General features: G+C 40.4%; 1 protein-coding gene across 5 annotated transcripts in view; it reads left to right on the forward strand.

Moving 5' to 3' along the window:
- Window positions 1-8,254: 8,254 nt before the first annotated feature.
- Window positions 8,255-13,016, forward strand: part of dlgap4b (discs, large (Drosophila) homolog-associated protein 4b) — a 158,338-nt gene continuing 153,576 nt past the window's right edge. For all 5 annotated transcript variants that reach the window (XM_015959460.3, XM_015959462.3, XM_015959461.3 and 2 more), the window contains exon 1: window positions 8,255-8,596. The gene's annotated coding sequence lies outside the window, so the exon portion shown is untranslated. The remainder of the gene's footprint in view (window positions 8,597-13,016) is intronic.

Genomic DNA, 13,016 nt, shown 5'->3' on the forward strand with positions numbered 1-13,016 from the left:
CAAAATGATTAGCCATATTTGGTGCATGACAATATAGGTTAAAAATAAAGTAAAGAAATGAAGCCATATAAAAGTTATCTGCTGATCTATTTGTCTCTAAAACGTGGTCGAAGCTGTAGTTAGGTGAATTCTGTCAGAATGGGACCCGAACACAAGTGGATCCAGAGACAGCCAGGTAATAAATGCCTTTAATAAATACCCAACAGGTGGAAAACTCCTGAGAGCAGAAAAAACAGCAATCTGCAGGGAGGGAAACACGAACAAAGCACAAGAAATGGACAAATGAGTGGTGACAGGCGAGCCCTCTTGGGAAGGGGTTTGGGGTTGATTCCGTGGCGGTCTCTGAACTCGGGGGGAGACATTTGGATCTCTGGGGCTTGGCTCTCCTCCATCTTCTTTGGGGGCAGGTCTGTGGCTCCTCACACTCACTATTGAACACTCCTATAGAGAAAACTTACATACTCAAGTGTGTGTATGCACACAGAAGCTCCCATGGTGCTCTCACATGTATGGACTCGGGCATTTTTGACACGTAACCTAAGGCTGTGGTTGGCACTAAATGCACTGTGAATTATTACCGTGTTGCGTTATTGCTGGTATATATCCACATTTTGTTGGCTCAGTGATATTTTATTTCTATTGCATTTTTCTGTGTGTGCCCTTTTTTCCCTCTTTTTATGCAGGTCTAGAAGCGGACTCTTGTACATCCTTGAGGCTTGTCAATGCTGTTTGCTTCACAGCCATACAGGACACGAAATAAAAACAATCTCCAGGGTTCACTTGAGTTCACGTTAGAAATTTGACAAAAAAAAGACACATTTTTAAAAATAACATGAACTACCACACTCTGTGAACTGATATCTCTGTCATCAATCATAAAAGAAAAGCCAGAAAAAAATGCAACACTGGTTTTATTTTGTAATATACTGGATGCACTTCGCTGGCACACGTCACACTTCCTGTCTGGCTCGTGGATTTTTTTTACTCTAAATAAATCTGCATTAGAAGCCTGGGAAAATAGAAACAGAACTTTCAGAAGCTTCTGCAACGCACCACAGCTGATGCTGCTCTGACTGGACCCAATGGTGACAATGATCTGTGGATCCGTACCGCCTGTGAGTAAACAAGGCGCTAGAACATTAAATGACACTGAGAAACACAAGAGAACAGACCCTGACAACCAAAGGAACTAAACAGAAATCCAAGTGGATGAAACCTAATGGGAGAACTGAACAACAGAAATAATTAAGAAGAAAAGGGAAATTATACCACCTAAGACACCAAAAGGGAAGACACATTAACAAAACCGGGGAGCACAAGGAAAGTCAGACATAAAAAGGACATAGGACATGTCAAATACTCAAGGTTTTCACCCAAAACTTGAAAGCAGTTTAATATCTCACATTTGATCATCATTAGGCTACATTAAATATCCACTTTATGAAGCAATCACCTTTTGGCAACAAAAAGAAGTTGATTTTGTGAAATGTTATTTAACATGCGAGTTCTGACGTGTAAATACCAGCGTCACATTTCATGGGTGTGCATAACTAAGTGTGGGATTGTAAAGACCTGGGGCCTCATTTATCAAGCTTGCTTACGCACAATACGGGGTCGGAAAACTGCGTAAGCAACTTTCCACGCAAACTTTGGGATTTATGAAAGAAAACTTAGCGGAAAAATGTGCGCAACTTTAAGTTGACTAAGGACCTGGCTTACGCACATTTTGGACATGGAGAGCACCTGCAGTGCTGCTGTTGAGGATAAAATAATGAAATCCTGCAGCATTATCACTTGTACTGCTTCGTTTTCACACAGAACAAGACCCCCCACACGCACACACACGCGCGCTCACACACACATGCGCACACACTCACACACGCGCGCACACACACAGCCTGAAGAGCAGAATACGGAATGCAGAATATCAGCAGGGGGACAGATTGAGACAGAATGTCATACGTCTGTGACAGTGTGTGTGTGTGTCCTGTCACTGTGACCCAATTGATCATGCGTCCTGGCTACTTGTGCAGGGAGATCTCTGTCTGGCTGACTGGCTAGCATGTGTGACTTTCACCTGGGAGTCTGGGGGATTGAATCCTGATTGGATAACTTTTTTTTTATATCTGCCACAGATCTCTCTGAAGAACTCAGCATTGACGGCTTCAGCAACGCTGTGCCACTCCGTGGATTTTCTCTTATTTGTTTTGCAAAAGCACTTCCTTTCATTTCTCCACCTCACCCACAAGTACCTGAATTTCTGCTTGTGAAATAGCGCTTTCTTGATCTGCGGTCGTGATCGAAATGTTGCAACAAGCCGGCTTATATAAATGCAGAGATCCACAAGGCACTTTGCATCGACCATTTATGGCAGTAAGTGGGCGTGTTGAGGGCGGGATGTGACTAAAAAGCAGCTGAGAAACTTTCTAGATAGTTTCTGATTTATGAAGCGGAGATTGTGTGCAGCTGTGCGTACTCCATGTTTGATAGATCACTAACCTACTTGGCGTAAGAAATTTTTTTTTGCTGAGCTTAAGTACGGTTTAAGTATGGATTCTACGCAATCTTTGATAAATGAGACCGCGGCATTGCTGAGGGAAGTAAACAATCCACCTTCTTGATGTCAGCAGATCCAAAGCATGACTCCTGTGCTGGGGCTAATGAGGGAAACCACCTGTTGCTAACTGTCCATCCCAGCACCACTCTACTCCTTCTCACCTGTCCGCTCAACTGAGAGGTGAAGGTCGTGCTATGTGCTTGCCTTAATCGGTACTGGTACCATGGTGGGGTAACGTATTTATGAACACATGCTTTTGGACAAACAGCACTAATGGTGATGGTATTAGACATAATGCCCCTCACTATGTCTGCATGACTGATCAAAACATCACTAGATTACAGATTATATGGAAACATTTTTCTCAAAGTACTCACTAAATAAGTTTTGCTGCTGTCATCAACATCCATAATTCATCAGCAGAATGTTTCTGTAACACCACGTACGTCTCCCCTAGCCCTACGCTGTCATGTTTGGGTGTAGCTTTTTGACCCACGACATGTAGAATCACCACGGGAGACAGGAGGCAAGTAAAAATGTTATTTATTACGCTTGGTTGAGGTGAATGCGGAGGTCCGAGGTCTGGAGGCTCCGACAGATTCTGAAGTGGGAACAAGCATGAGTATTTTGAAGTTAATTTGTGAATAAAACCAGGTGAGAGGAGGCTTACGGTTTCCTGGATGTTTTAGGAGCTCAAGAGGAGCGCAAGTCAGGTCTGGCTGAGCGGGATGGTTGAGAGACAGAGACAATGGCTGGGAGCTGAGCACTCGAGAACAGGAGGCCAAATGTGTCCGGACGGGCAGGTGAGTGGTGGAGAGCAGGCGGTCAGAGGCGAGCGACGTGGCTGGCAGGCAGGGTTGATCCAAAGGAGTACTGAAGAAGAGTGAGGTTTGGTTGACGAGAGGAACCTGAGTCAGTCGGGAGAATAGGGCAGATTAATACGAGGATCGCTGACAAAACAGGAAGCAAACAAATCTTTAAACAGGCAAGAGCACAGGCTGGACACTACCCAACACAGAGTAATCATCCGGCACTGGTGAGTTGTTATGCCGCTCCTTAAATCCCCTGACCACTGATGAGACGATCTGCAACAGCTGCTCTCCGGGACACGCCTACCTGCAACAGAAAGACTCAGATCCCAGACAGAGGTTAACTCAGCACAGGCCATGACACACGCAGTGCCACCATCCTCTCACACAACTCTATCAGCAAATCAGGATGCAAAGATGCATTAGAAGATTATGTCAGCAGAATACTGACGATGTGAGGACGTCATAGCGACGGCATGAGACAATCATCTCTGATTCATATTCTTGATTAACAAGCTACACCATGTCAGTCTTCTCACTCGCCCACACTCCACCTGCTACCATGATGATAAATCACTACGACCTCCACATGAAAAAATCATATCCAGCATTGCATGTTGGGGAACCCTCCTGAAAAACTCGTCAATACGTTGCAGAGATCATCCATAACATGGCTGTTATTGTTTTCCCTTTTCCTGAGAGGCTTCTTCGTTTATTGTGAATGGGTCCTACACCTCTACACACACGCATGGACATGCTGCGAAATATTCTAATCTAACATCAATTAAATGTGCTTTGAACTTGTTCGTATCACATTTAGGAGGTGCTGACACGCACACACACACATAGTTCTGTAATCCCAGTCGTCATTAAATCACACATACAATTCAGAGTGTGAGTTGTACTTTACACTTGAGCAATACTCATTACATCAGTAATCTCCTTTTTCACCTTCTGTTAGATCTGTGTTGCTTTTATATTTTTCTAAGGTAATTTAGCATGCATGCATTTTGTATGTTTTAATGTGCTTTGCCTTGTCGTTTTTTGCCCCTTGAAGAAGTTGAAAAAAGAGCCAGTTGTCTTGAATGAGCGAATAAACAGCATGAAGGAAACAGACACTGGTATAAATTGAAATAACGCAGTTATTTGTATTTGTAGCGAAACAGTAAACGGTGTTCCATTGTATGACTTTCACAGAATTACCGCTCACATAATCCACGGTAACAAAAGGAAATCAAACGTCGTTTCGTTCCCGCCGACTCAGTCAGTTCAAGTGCATGCTGATTACTCGGCCGTGTCCGCTCCGGCGTTCAGGAAGCACTAAATTTGAAATCCAATTACCCTTTGAGCAAAATGCTACACGATTGACACCAGCTGCCTATTCAGGTGGAGACGTTTAGCAGAGGTGGACAGGTGCATCTGTGTGTGTTTGATTTGTACAAGTCATTCAGAGTTTAAGACGATTTATCATGCTGTTTTATTTATTGATGTCTAAATCAGCCTTTCTATTTGAGGTTTCAGCTTAAACACAAATTAAGTGCATTTCGTAAAGATAGTGGCGATTTTCTCCTAAGGTGTCTTAGAAAATACCCAAAAACCCAACTGATCTGTGCTAAAGTAAATGCAGTAAGTTTTGTTTTTCAACTGGTAATGAGCTGTCAAACATCTTCTTACATGACAGGCAGTTAATCAGTATTGTCAGGCAGGTTGATGAGCAGGTGCAGGAGTCGAGCATGAATATTTCCTTAATTAGTCCAGACTTCCACAGTCTGTGGAAGAAAAGTGAAATGTCTCTGTCTTCCTGTGAAGCCTGCCTAGAAAATAACTTTGCGATTGTGTGAAATTTAATGTTCTTTGGAGAGAAGTTGGTGGACGTTTCAACTGTCATTGTGTGCGTGTGTGCACGTGCGCGTGCATGCGTGTGTGTGTGCGCGTGTGTGTGTATGAGAGAGAGAGAGAGAGAGAGAGAGATGGGAAGAGAGGGGGTGAAAGAGACAGAGGGAGACCATCTGTTTATCAGCTGGACCCTAACATGAGACCAAAGCTCTGCTTCAACTCGTCTCACATCTTCTTTTTACTACATTAATGAACTGCAAATAAATGCATATTTACCTCAAGCCCAGATGTGAATTTTAAATGCACTCTGGGTTTTGGTGGGAATTAGGACAATTTGCTAAATCTAATAAAAATCAAGCCTTTTACATGTATGGTTAAACTGGATGAAAATGGCTAAAATGTATTAAAACAACTGCTAGAGCAAGGATTGAATATACGCTCTAAACACAAATGTTTACATTGGATGTGTGCTCAGAACATAGGGCCCACATAATAAACCAAATTAGTCTGTTTTAATTAAGAAGGTAATCCTCCCTCTCATTTCTCTCTAACACATAACAGATGCTGCTTTATAAAAGGAAGGAAGCACAGCAGGTCAGGTCCACTTAAGGATTATCTGCAGGGTCCATGCTGCTGCAGATATAGAATCATATTTATCTCATTCCACATTTTCAGACTAAACATCCATGAATCTGCTCCTCTGCTAATTTTGTTCATGTTAACGTTTCTTCACTTATATCCACAGCAACACACATTTTAATCTAGCGTGCATGTTATGCAATTTTGATGACAGGCTTGGAACAGAAACTGAATGGCTAATTTATTTAAGTGTGCGTGACGCTGTTTGTTCTCTAAATGTGGCTATAAAACGGATGTATAGGGTTGTGTTTTGTAACCAGAAAGTACACGAGAAAGCTAACAAGCAAAGTAAAAATGGTTGTGGAAATGTTCAATGTGAAAAATTAATGGAAAAGTCTATGGAAGTGGTGTTTTGTGGAAAGCTTATGAACACATAACTGTTTGAATAATCTCATGTTGAAGAAAAAGTGATTAGATCTGGTCCAATTCAGTAAAAGAGCAGCTATCCTCCACAGACGTGATATAATAGTTCTTAATCCTTCTGCACAAAGCAGCTTCTAAATATCTGAACTATCCCATTTAGAAACGTTCATAGCTTCACCCCCAGGAGAATAGAAGTGACCTGATGTGACAGGCAGGAACAGGCTCATAATAAAGCAATAAACTTGAGCACAACTAAACTGGGTCTGATGTTTTGACACGCCACATCACAAGTTATTTATTTCCCGTGTTCTGCCACATGTGAATGTTCACGTGAATCTTTTCCTTTTTCACCAGGCGATCTCTGCATATATTTGGAATATTTTCTACTAAATTTAGACTGAGAGACAAAGAAAATGTGCAACAAAAAGAGCAAAGTGTTTGGTCTATTGCAGGCTGCCCACTGAGAGCTGTCCCTGGTCCTGAATGCACATCACATCCCTCTGACTCTCATTTCATTTTAGGCTGCACAGAAAAAAAAACCTTCTCCTGTTGACAAAATGAATTCCATTTCCTGTTCAGGGAATGTGCTTTTATGGAAAACAGGAAGAGCTAGTGTCTCTTTCTCTTTAGGTTTCTTGTTACTCCTAATAAAAGTCAACTTTGCAGATGATTGTATTTGAAAGCATCTGGTTTTAACACTGTGGACAATATTGATGCAGACTCTAAACCGTGGTGATGCTCAGCATCTTATGAATGCAACAACTTTATGTTTGAAAACATAATTTTATATGAACTAGTTTTTGCAAGCTTGGAGGATTTGGGCTTATGACGTTACAATAAAACGTCTCATCCATGAATATGAGTTTTTCTGTTAAAAACAGCATTAAATCCTAGTTATGTAGATAGACTATGCTACAGCTGATACCAATGCTGACAAGTAGAGGTCATGGTTAGCCAATAGCAGAGATGTGATGCCAATTTTGTTAACTTGTTTTAATAGCTGAGACTTTTCTGCCTCTATTTGCCTGCTAAAAAGCCTCTAATGGCGCAGTTGATGCACAACATCAGTTGTTGAACTCTGAATTAAATCAACTGTTGAATCTCAGTTTTGTGCATTGCTTAGTGTTAAAACAAAACATCTTGTACCCAAAGTTTTATCCAAAGGTAATCAACAAAGGGATCAAATATTAAATATAAAACAGGTAATTATAAAGAAGTGTGTGCTGACGGTAGAGAATTTTTACAGGTGTTTTTCAAGATTGTAAATATACATTTAAAGAAAATTCTGCAGCAGCACTGGGCTGATCACAGATATGCCGGATGGTAAAAGGGGCATTTTATGCAGCACTCGCCTTTAGCATCCTTTTGTGATAACATGTGGGCCTGTAATGCCTCTGTAAACACTCTAGACATGAAAAAACCCAGTCCATTTGTTTTCTGTCAGCGTTTGGTTTTAGGAATTATGTGCCTAAAACAAGCCATTTAAAAATGCCCTGTAGACCCTAAGGAAGGCTGGGAGATATTTCAGATGTTATATTAAGGTGTTAAAATATGAACACACAGCAAGGAGATAAATTTTGCTTTCTGTTGTTCAAAAAGGCACTAGGGGGTGCTAAAAGCAAGTCAAAACTGCCTAATTCCCCTTTAATTCCACATTTTTTACAGAGAGAATGTATTATGGTGATCAAATTCTTGAAAAAAATTTTTTTTGACCAGTTGCTGTTGTTTCTGGTTTGATACAGGTTGCATGGTGGTTTAGTTATGTAACATTTTGCGGCTATTGCAGTGATATAAATAAACACCTTTCTATCATAAATGTGTTCAAGTTGTGTGCTTTTATTTTTATTTACATGGAACCTTGTAGAGAAGCTAAATGATAAAAGTTGTGTCCTTCAGACCCAGTGAGGTGCCGTTTGAAATGTGAACAGGAGAACTAGAGCTGACTACAGATGAATGAGTGTTCACCTAAACACACTGAGGCCATTCAATCTGCCCCCCCCCCCCCCCCCCCCACACCCCACCCCACACCCCACCCCACCTATCTGAGTGAAGTCGGTAGTCGGTAGGTTGGATGCAGCAGCAGAGCTTCAGTGTGTATCCCGGCTCAGAGGCAGGTCCTCTCCTCTCTCCTCTCCTCCCTTTGCCTGCTCATCACTCGGTTTTCTGACGCGTCTAGACCAACACAGAGCTCAAACATGGAGACCACAGAGGAGCGGGACTGTTGCTTTCACCATAGAAGACTCTCCAGGTCAGCGGAGAAATAAGGCGGGTTTCTAACGCGACCCTCTTCCTTCTTTTCTATTTCTGACAACATCCTCCGACGCTGATGCCCTGCGTGAGAAGTTACGGATAAACCCTCTCCAGTTTGGCAACAAGCGCTGTCCACCTGCAGGTAAGATGATAAAAAAGCAGCTTTACAGAAACAGCTGATTGGCTGTCTGCCCTCATGGCACCCCTTAAATCTGGTCTCCTGTTTTCACTCGTGAAGTGAAATTTGAGAGCCACAAGTGAACATTTTGTCCGAAGTGGGTGTGAAGGTGACTCATGCCGCTTCACTTGTTTTGGTGCCGTTATTTTAACACTGCGTCTGTCTGTGAATGGGTTTATAAAAGACTCCGCAGGCTACAGGGGACTTATTTAAATAAACACTTGAGCTCGTGTCTGAGTGGTTTAAACAGCAGCTGGGCGGATGTGATGTTGGTCTGGGGTGGTGCAGCTTCTCCATGCTTTTATTAGGATTATTCACTCATCTAACTGACTGGTGGATATGTTTCAGTGTAGTTTGGATTTATCACGCATGCCTTAGCATTTAACAATAAATAGGGTGAATTATTAGTAAAATGCAGTTTGAAAGCTTAATTTGTACAATATTTTTTATAAAAAGCCACGTTAATTTTCCTCTTTGTGGAAGATTTATTATTAGTAGTACCAACATTTCATTTGCTATCACATATTGGGAAATGTTCCCTCCAAAATAATGGTAATATGTAATTCAGTCTCGATAAAAGTTGATTTTGATTTGTGTTTTACCAACAAAGACCTAATAATATATATCTAAAATTGTCAAAACACCCCATCCCTGCTTTATCACTTCAAATATCGACTTATTTTATAAGACAAAATGATTATTTGTTATTCTACATCTTAACATGACAACTAATCTGTTTTAAAGGGATACTTTGCCACTTTTTCCACATTTTAAAATTATTTTCTTGAACCATTATGTGCTAAAATGACCCACAGGGTGAATGAAATGTCACTCAGACACCCACCACCCTCTGTGGCCAGAATACTGCATTTGCAACTTCAGTGTGGTGGCCGCCACCTGTTGGGAAAAAAATAACTGATTTACCTGGCTCTGCAGTTTGCTTCAAATACTTTTCCTGCATGTTTTATATCATTAAAACAGATAATTTGTTTAAATTAGTGAGGGATCACTCCTGTAGACACTAATGAAGGCTGGGAGACGTTTCTGCAGTTAATTTAAGGTATTGAAATCCCAACCCTAAGGCACAAGCGAGGAGATGAGTTTCATTTTCGTTTTGACCACAGAGAATTAACAACGGACACTAGGGGGTGGGTTGAGATTTTGTCGGCCAACAAGTCCAGGAACTATATTGTTCAATTTCCTTAAGAATCATGTGATTATTTCATTTGTATTAATGCTATTTTAGTTAAAAGGGGCAGACAACATAAGTTTTTCTTCTTTCTGTCCCCTTTTTCATTTTGGCTTGCAGCAATTTTAGTTCTGATTGTATTTTTATTTTAATGTCAATAAATGAAAATAAAAGATTTAAAAAAAAAGCAAGAAAAGCGGCCATCTGTGCCTTTAAGGTAAAATGTGAATTTTTATTTATTTATTTATTTATTACAAATATACATTGGATTTTCAAATGAAGAAATGAAGAAAATAATTCAGAAGAAACAACGATTTACTTCAAATTTCCAAGGTTAGTGCTCAGATGCAGAAGTCTTTTAAAGATTAAATCAGGTCAAAGTACTGAACATCATAGGTGGGTGATAGAGGCTCATAAATCAAGGTCATTTGTGAAAATAATAATAAAATCAAACTTTGTGATGTTAGAAGAAAACATCATTCTAAAATGAAGACAAACAGTCATTTAGCTAATTTATCTCACTGTTGCGTTGTTATGAAGCTCTCAATCTTTTCTGTGTGTTTACCGTGATCTAATCTGGATGTTGGCACCAGGAACAGAAAGAGTCCATCACATCAGCATGCAAATACACATCACTTAGAATATATCCGGCTAATACGTATTGCAGTTCTAGCAGTTCTTTGCAATATTGATATTGAGCACATTTATTTGGGATGACAACAGATTTGTGATAGATTGTGCAGCCCTAGTCTGCAACCAGGAGCACTTTTTATCTGTTTATGCAGTCCTCTGCAATAAACTGTTATCTGATTAATCATCAGAATAGAATAGAATAGAATAGAATAGAATAGAATAGAACAGTCTTCTATTGACATTATAGACAACGGTTTATTATTTAGGAAACTGAGGAAGACATTATGGACACTTGGTGTCAGACCATTTATATTTTTGATATATTATATTTTAAATTCATATAATCAGTAAATGATACTGCTAAGGAATTTTCCTACAAAAAGTCAAGATGTCTGTGAAATACTTAATTTAATGTCAAACACCTGAATGTTATTCTTTTTTAAGATTTAAAACTCTTCAGGCCTGTTAAGTGTTTTTTTCCAGCAACTAATTCAGTCATTATTTGTTGTTTTTGTCCAGCTAAGTAGGACAACATATCAGTCTCATGGCAAATATGACTTTTTAAAATATTAAACACTTTTTCTAATGAAATCATCACAAACCGCACAAACACACATTTAGCTCATTCCTCATATTTACAAGGTCGTTTTTTTTCTTCACAAATTCAGATAAATCACTTGTGACGTGCTTTTATTTTCTTACTGCAGGACTGAGAGGAAACCAGCTCAGGAGGAAGATAATGGAGAGAATGTTTCAGCTAAATGCTGTAGTCACATTAACTGAAAGGCTGTGTCATCAATACGAAAACATTACGAATATTTACATTCATTGCCGTAACACTCGTGCAGTTTTTAGTAATGAAACTGACAGTTTGGTCCACGTTTAGTGGCGTGATGTGCTGCAGCATGCACCGAACCTTTAGTGGGCTGCAGCGTCTTTAATTCCATCAAATTAACAATGGATTTAGGTCTAGCTACCGTTTTAGCTCAGCATTTTGAGTGACCTGAAAAGCTGCCTAACTGCTGCATTAGTGGCCTCGATTTGCTCGAACTGAGAGAAAAAAATTGTAGGCCATGCTAACTCATAGCCATTTATGTCCATCTTTCCTCTCTCGTTCTCTCACTCTTTCTCATCCACTTTCGCACACTCCACCCCTTTCTCTCTCTCTCTCACTCTCTCCCTTTCTCTCTCTCTCTCTCTCTCTCTCTCTCTCTCCCTCTCTCCCCCACTCAGCTAGTATGCACTCACTCAAACTGTGTCTCATCGCATTTCATCACTCTTCGCAGCACTCTGCCCCCACCCCCTCTGCTTGTCTCCATCTCAACATGCAAAAAAGAAAAAGCCCAAAAAAGAGGCACACCAGCCCCGCAGCAAGGCTGGAGAGTATTTGATGGGATCTGTGATCTTTGCTCTTTCTTACTGTCCGTCTCCTGTCACAGTTTGACAGCTTGCGTTTATTTTCTTACCTAATTTATTGACTCTAAAGGGGGCTTGCTCTGCACGCCCATCCTTTGACCTTAAAATGAGTTACATTTTTAAGTTTCAGGTTGCAATTTGTGTGGATGCGCAGAGGGGAGGGGATTGGAGCAGTATTTCAAGGACAGGTTGTTTCTGGTTCCTCCTTTTTGCACAGCAACTTTTGGTAAAAGGATGACATGTAGCAGGCCATTTATAATGTTAGGCACAGTCCAGTATTAAATATCTGCTCAGTCAGAAGGGCTGGGTTACAGCATATTGCATCAATAGAGTGATAAAGGCAGTACAGGAGGAAGAGGCATTCAGTTCCATCCTCTGTGAAGAATTTGCCAGAAAGCTGTGACTTCTCTGAGTGTGTGGGCTCACTAATAATTAAGTCGGTGCTTTAAAGCTTCTGCAGTGAATCTGAGTTATTCTGTATTTGTCTTACACAGCTTACACAGAACAAAAAGTTTGCGTTGCTGAAGTTGAAGGATAACAGCACGTATGTTTCCTTGCATCAAGTAGACTATATTTACACTGCCTCGCCAGAGAGTTGTTGCCATTGTAGCAGCTAGAAGCATTCTTTTTCTGTAAAGAAATTCCTCAAAATTGTAGGGTTTGGTAAATTGAGTGCTTTAATAGCTCAATATATATTACCTCTACTTATGACCAATAAGCTGTGATACTCTATCTAAATATAGAATATCAACCCTGCTTGGTCTTTACTGTGTTTATCAGAAGATTCTAGGATTCTTTATTCATTAAGGGATTATACACACTTCGTTTTGATTCAGAAAAGAGTCAGGTTTATAAAAGTAAAAATTTATTTTACCAACAATTAAAACATGACAGGTTAACTAAGATTTACTGTGATGGATGGAACTAGATGTGATGTATGAAACCTATGTGTGAATGCGATGTTATCAGAACTTCTGTATCTAGGAGAGCTGAGTTCTGGATGTAAAAGAATTTGGTTGCGTTAAGCTATGAAGTTGATTATTATCAAAAACACATCAGACGCTATCTGTCATGTCTACATACCCACTCGAAGATCCTCGTGATAGATCCGGAATGTCGAAGTCCTCGGACTTCCAGGCACCGAGG

Source organism: Nothobranchius furzeri, chromosome 3 (genome assembly GCF_043380555.1).
Source record: "Nothobranchius furzeri strain GRZ-AD chromosome 3, NfurGRZ-RIMD1, whole genome shotgun sequence".
NCBI classification, from domain to species: domain Eukaryota; kingdom Metazoa; phylum Chordata; class Actinopteri; order Cyprinodontiformes; family Nothobranchiidae; genus Nothobranchius; species Nothobranchius furzeri.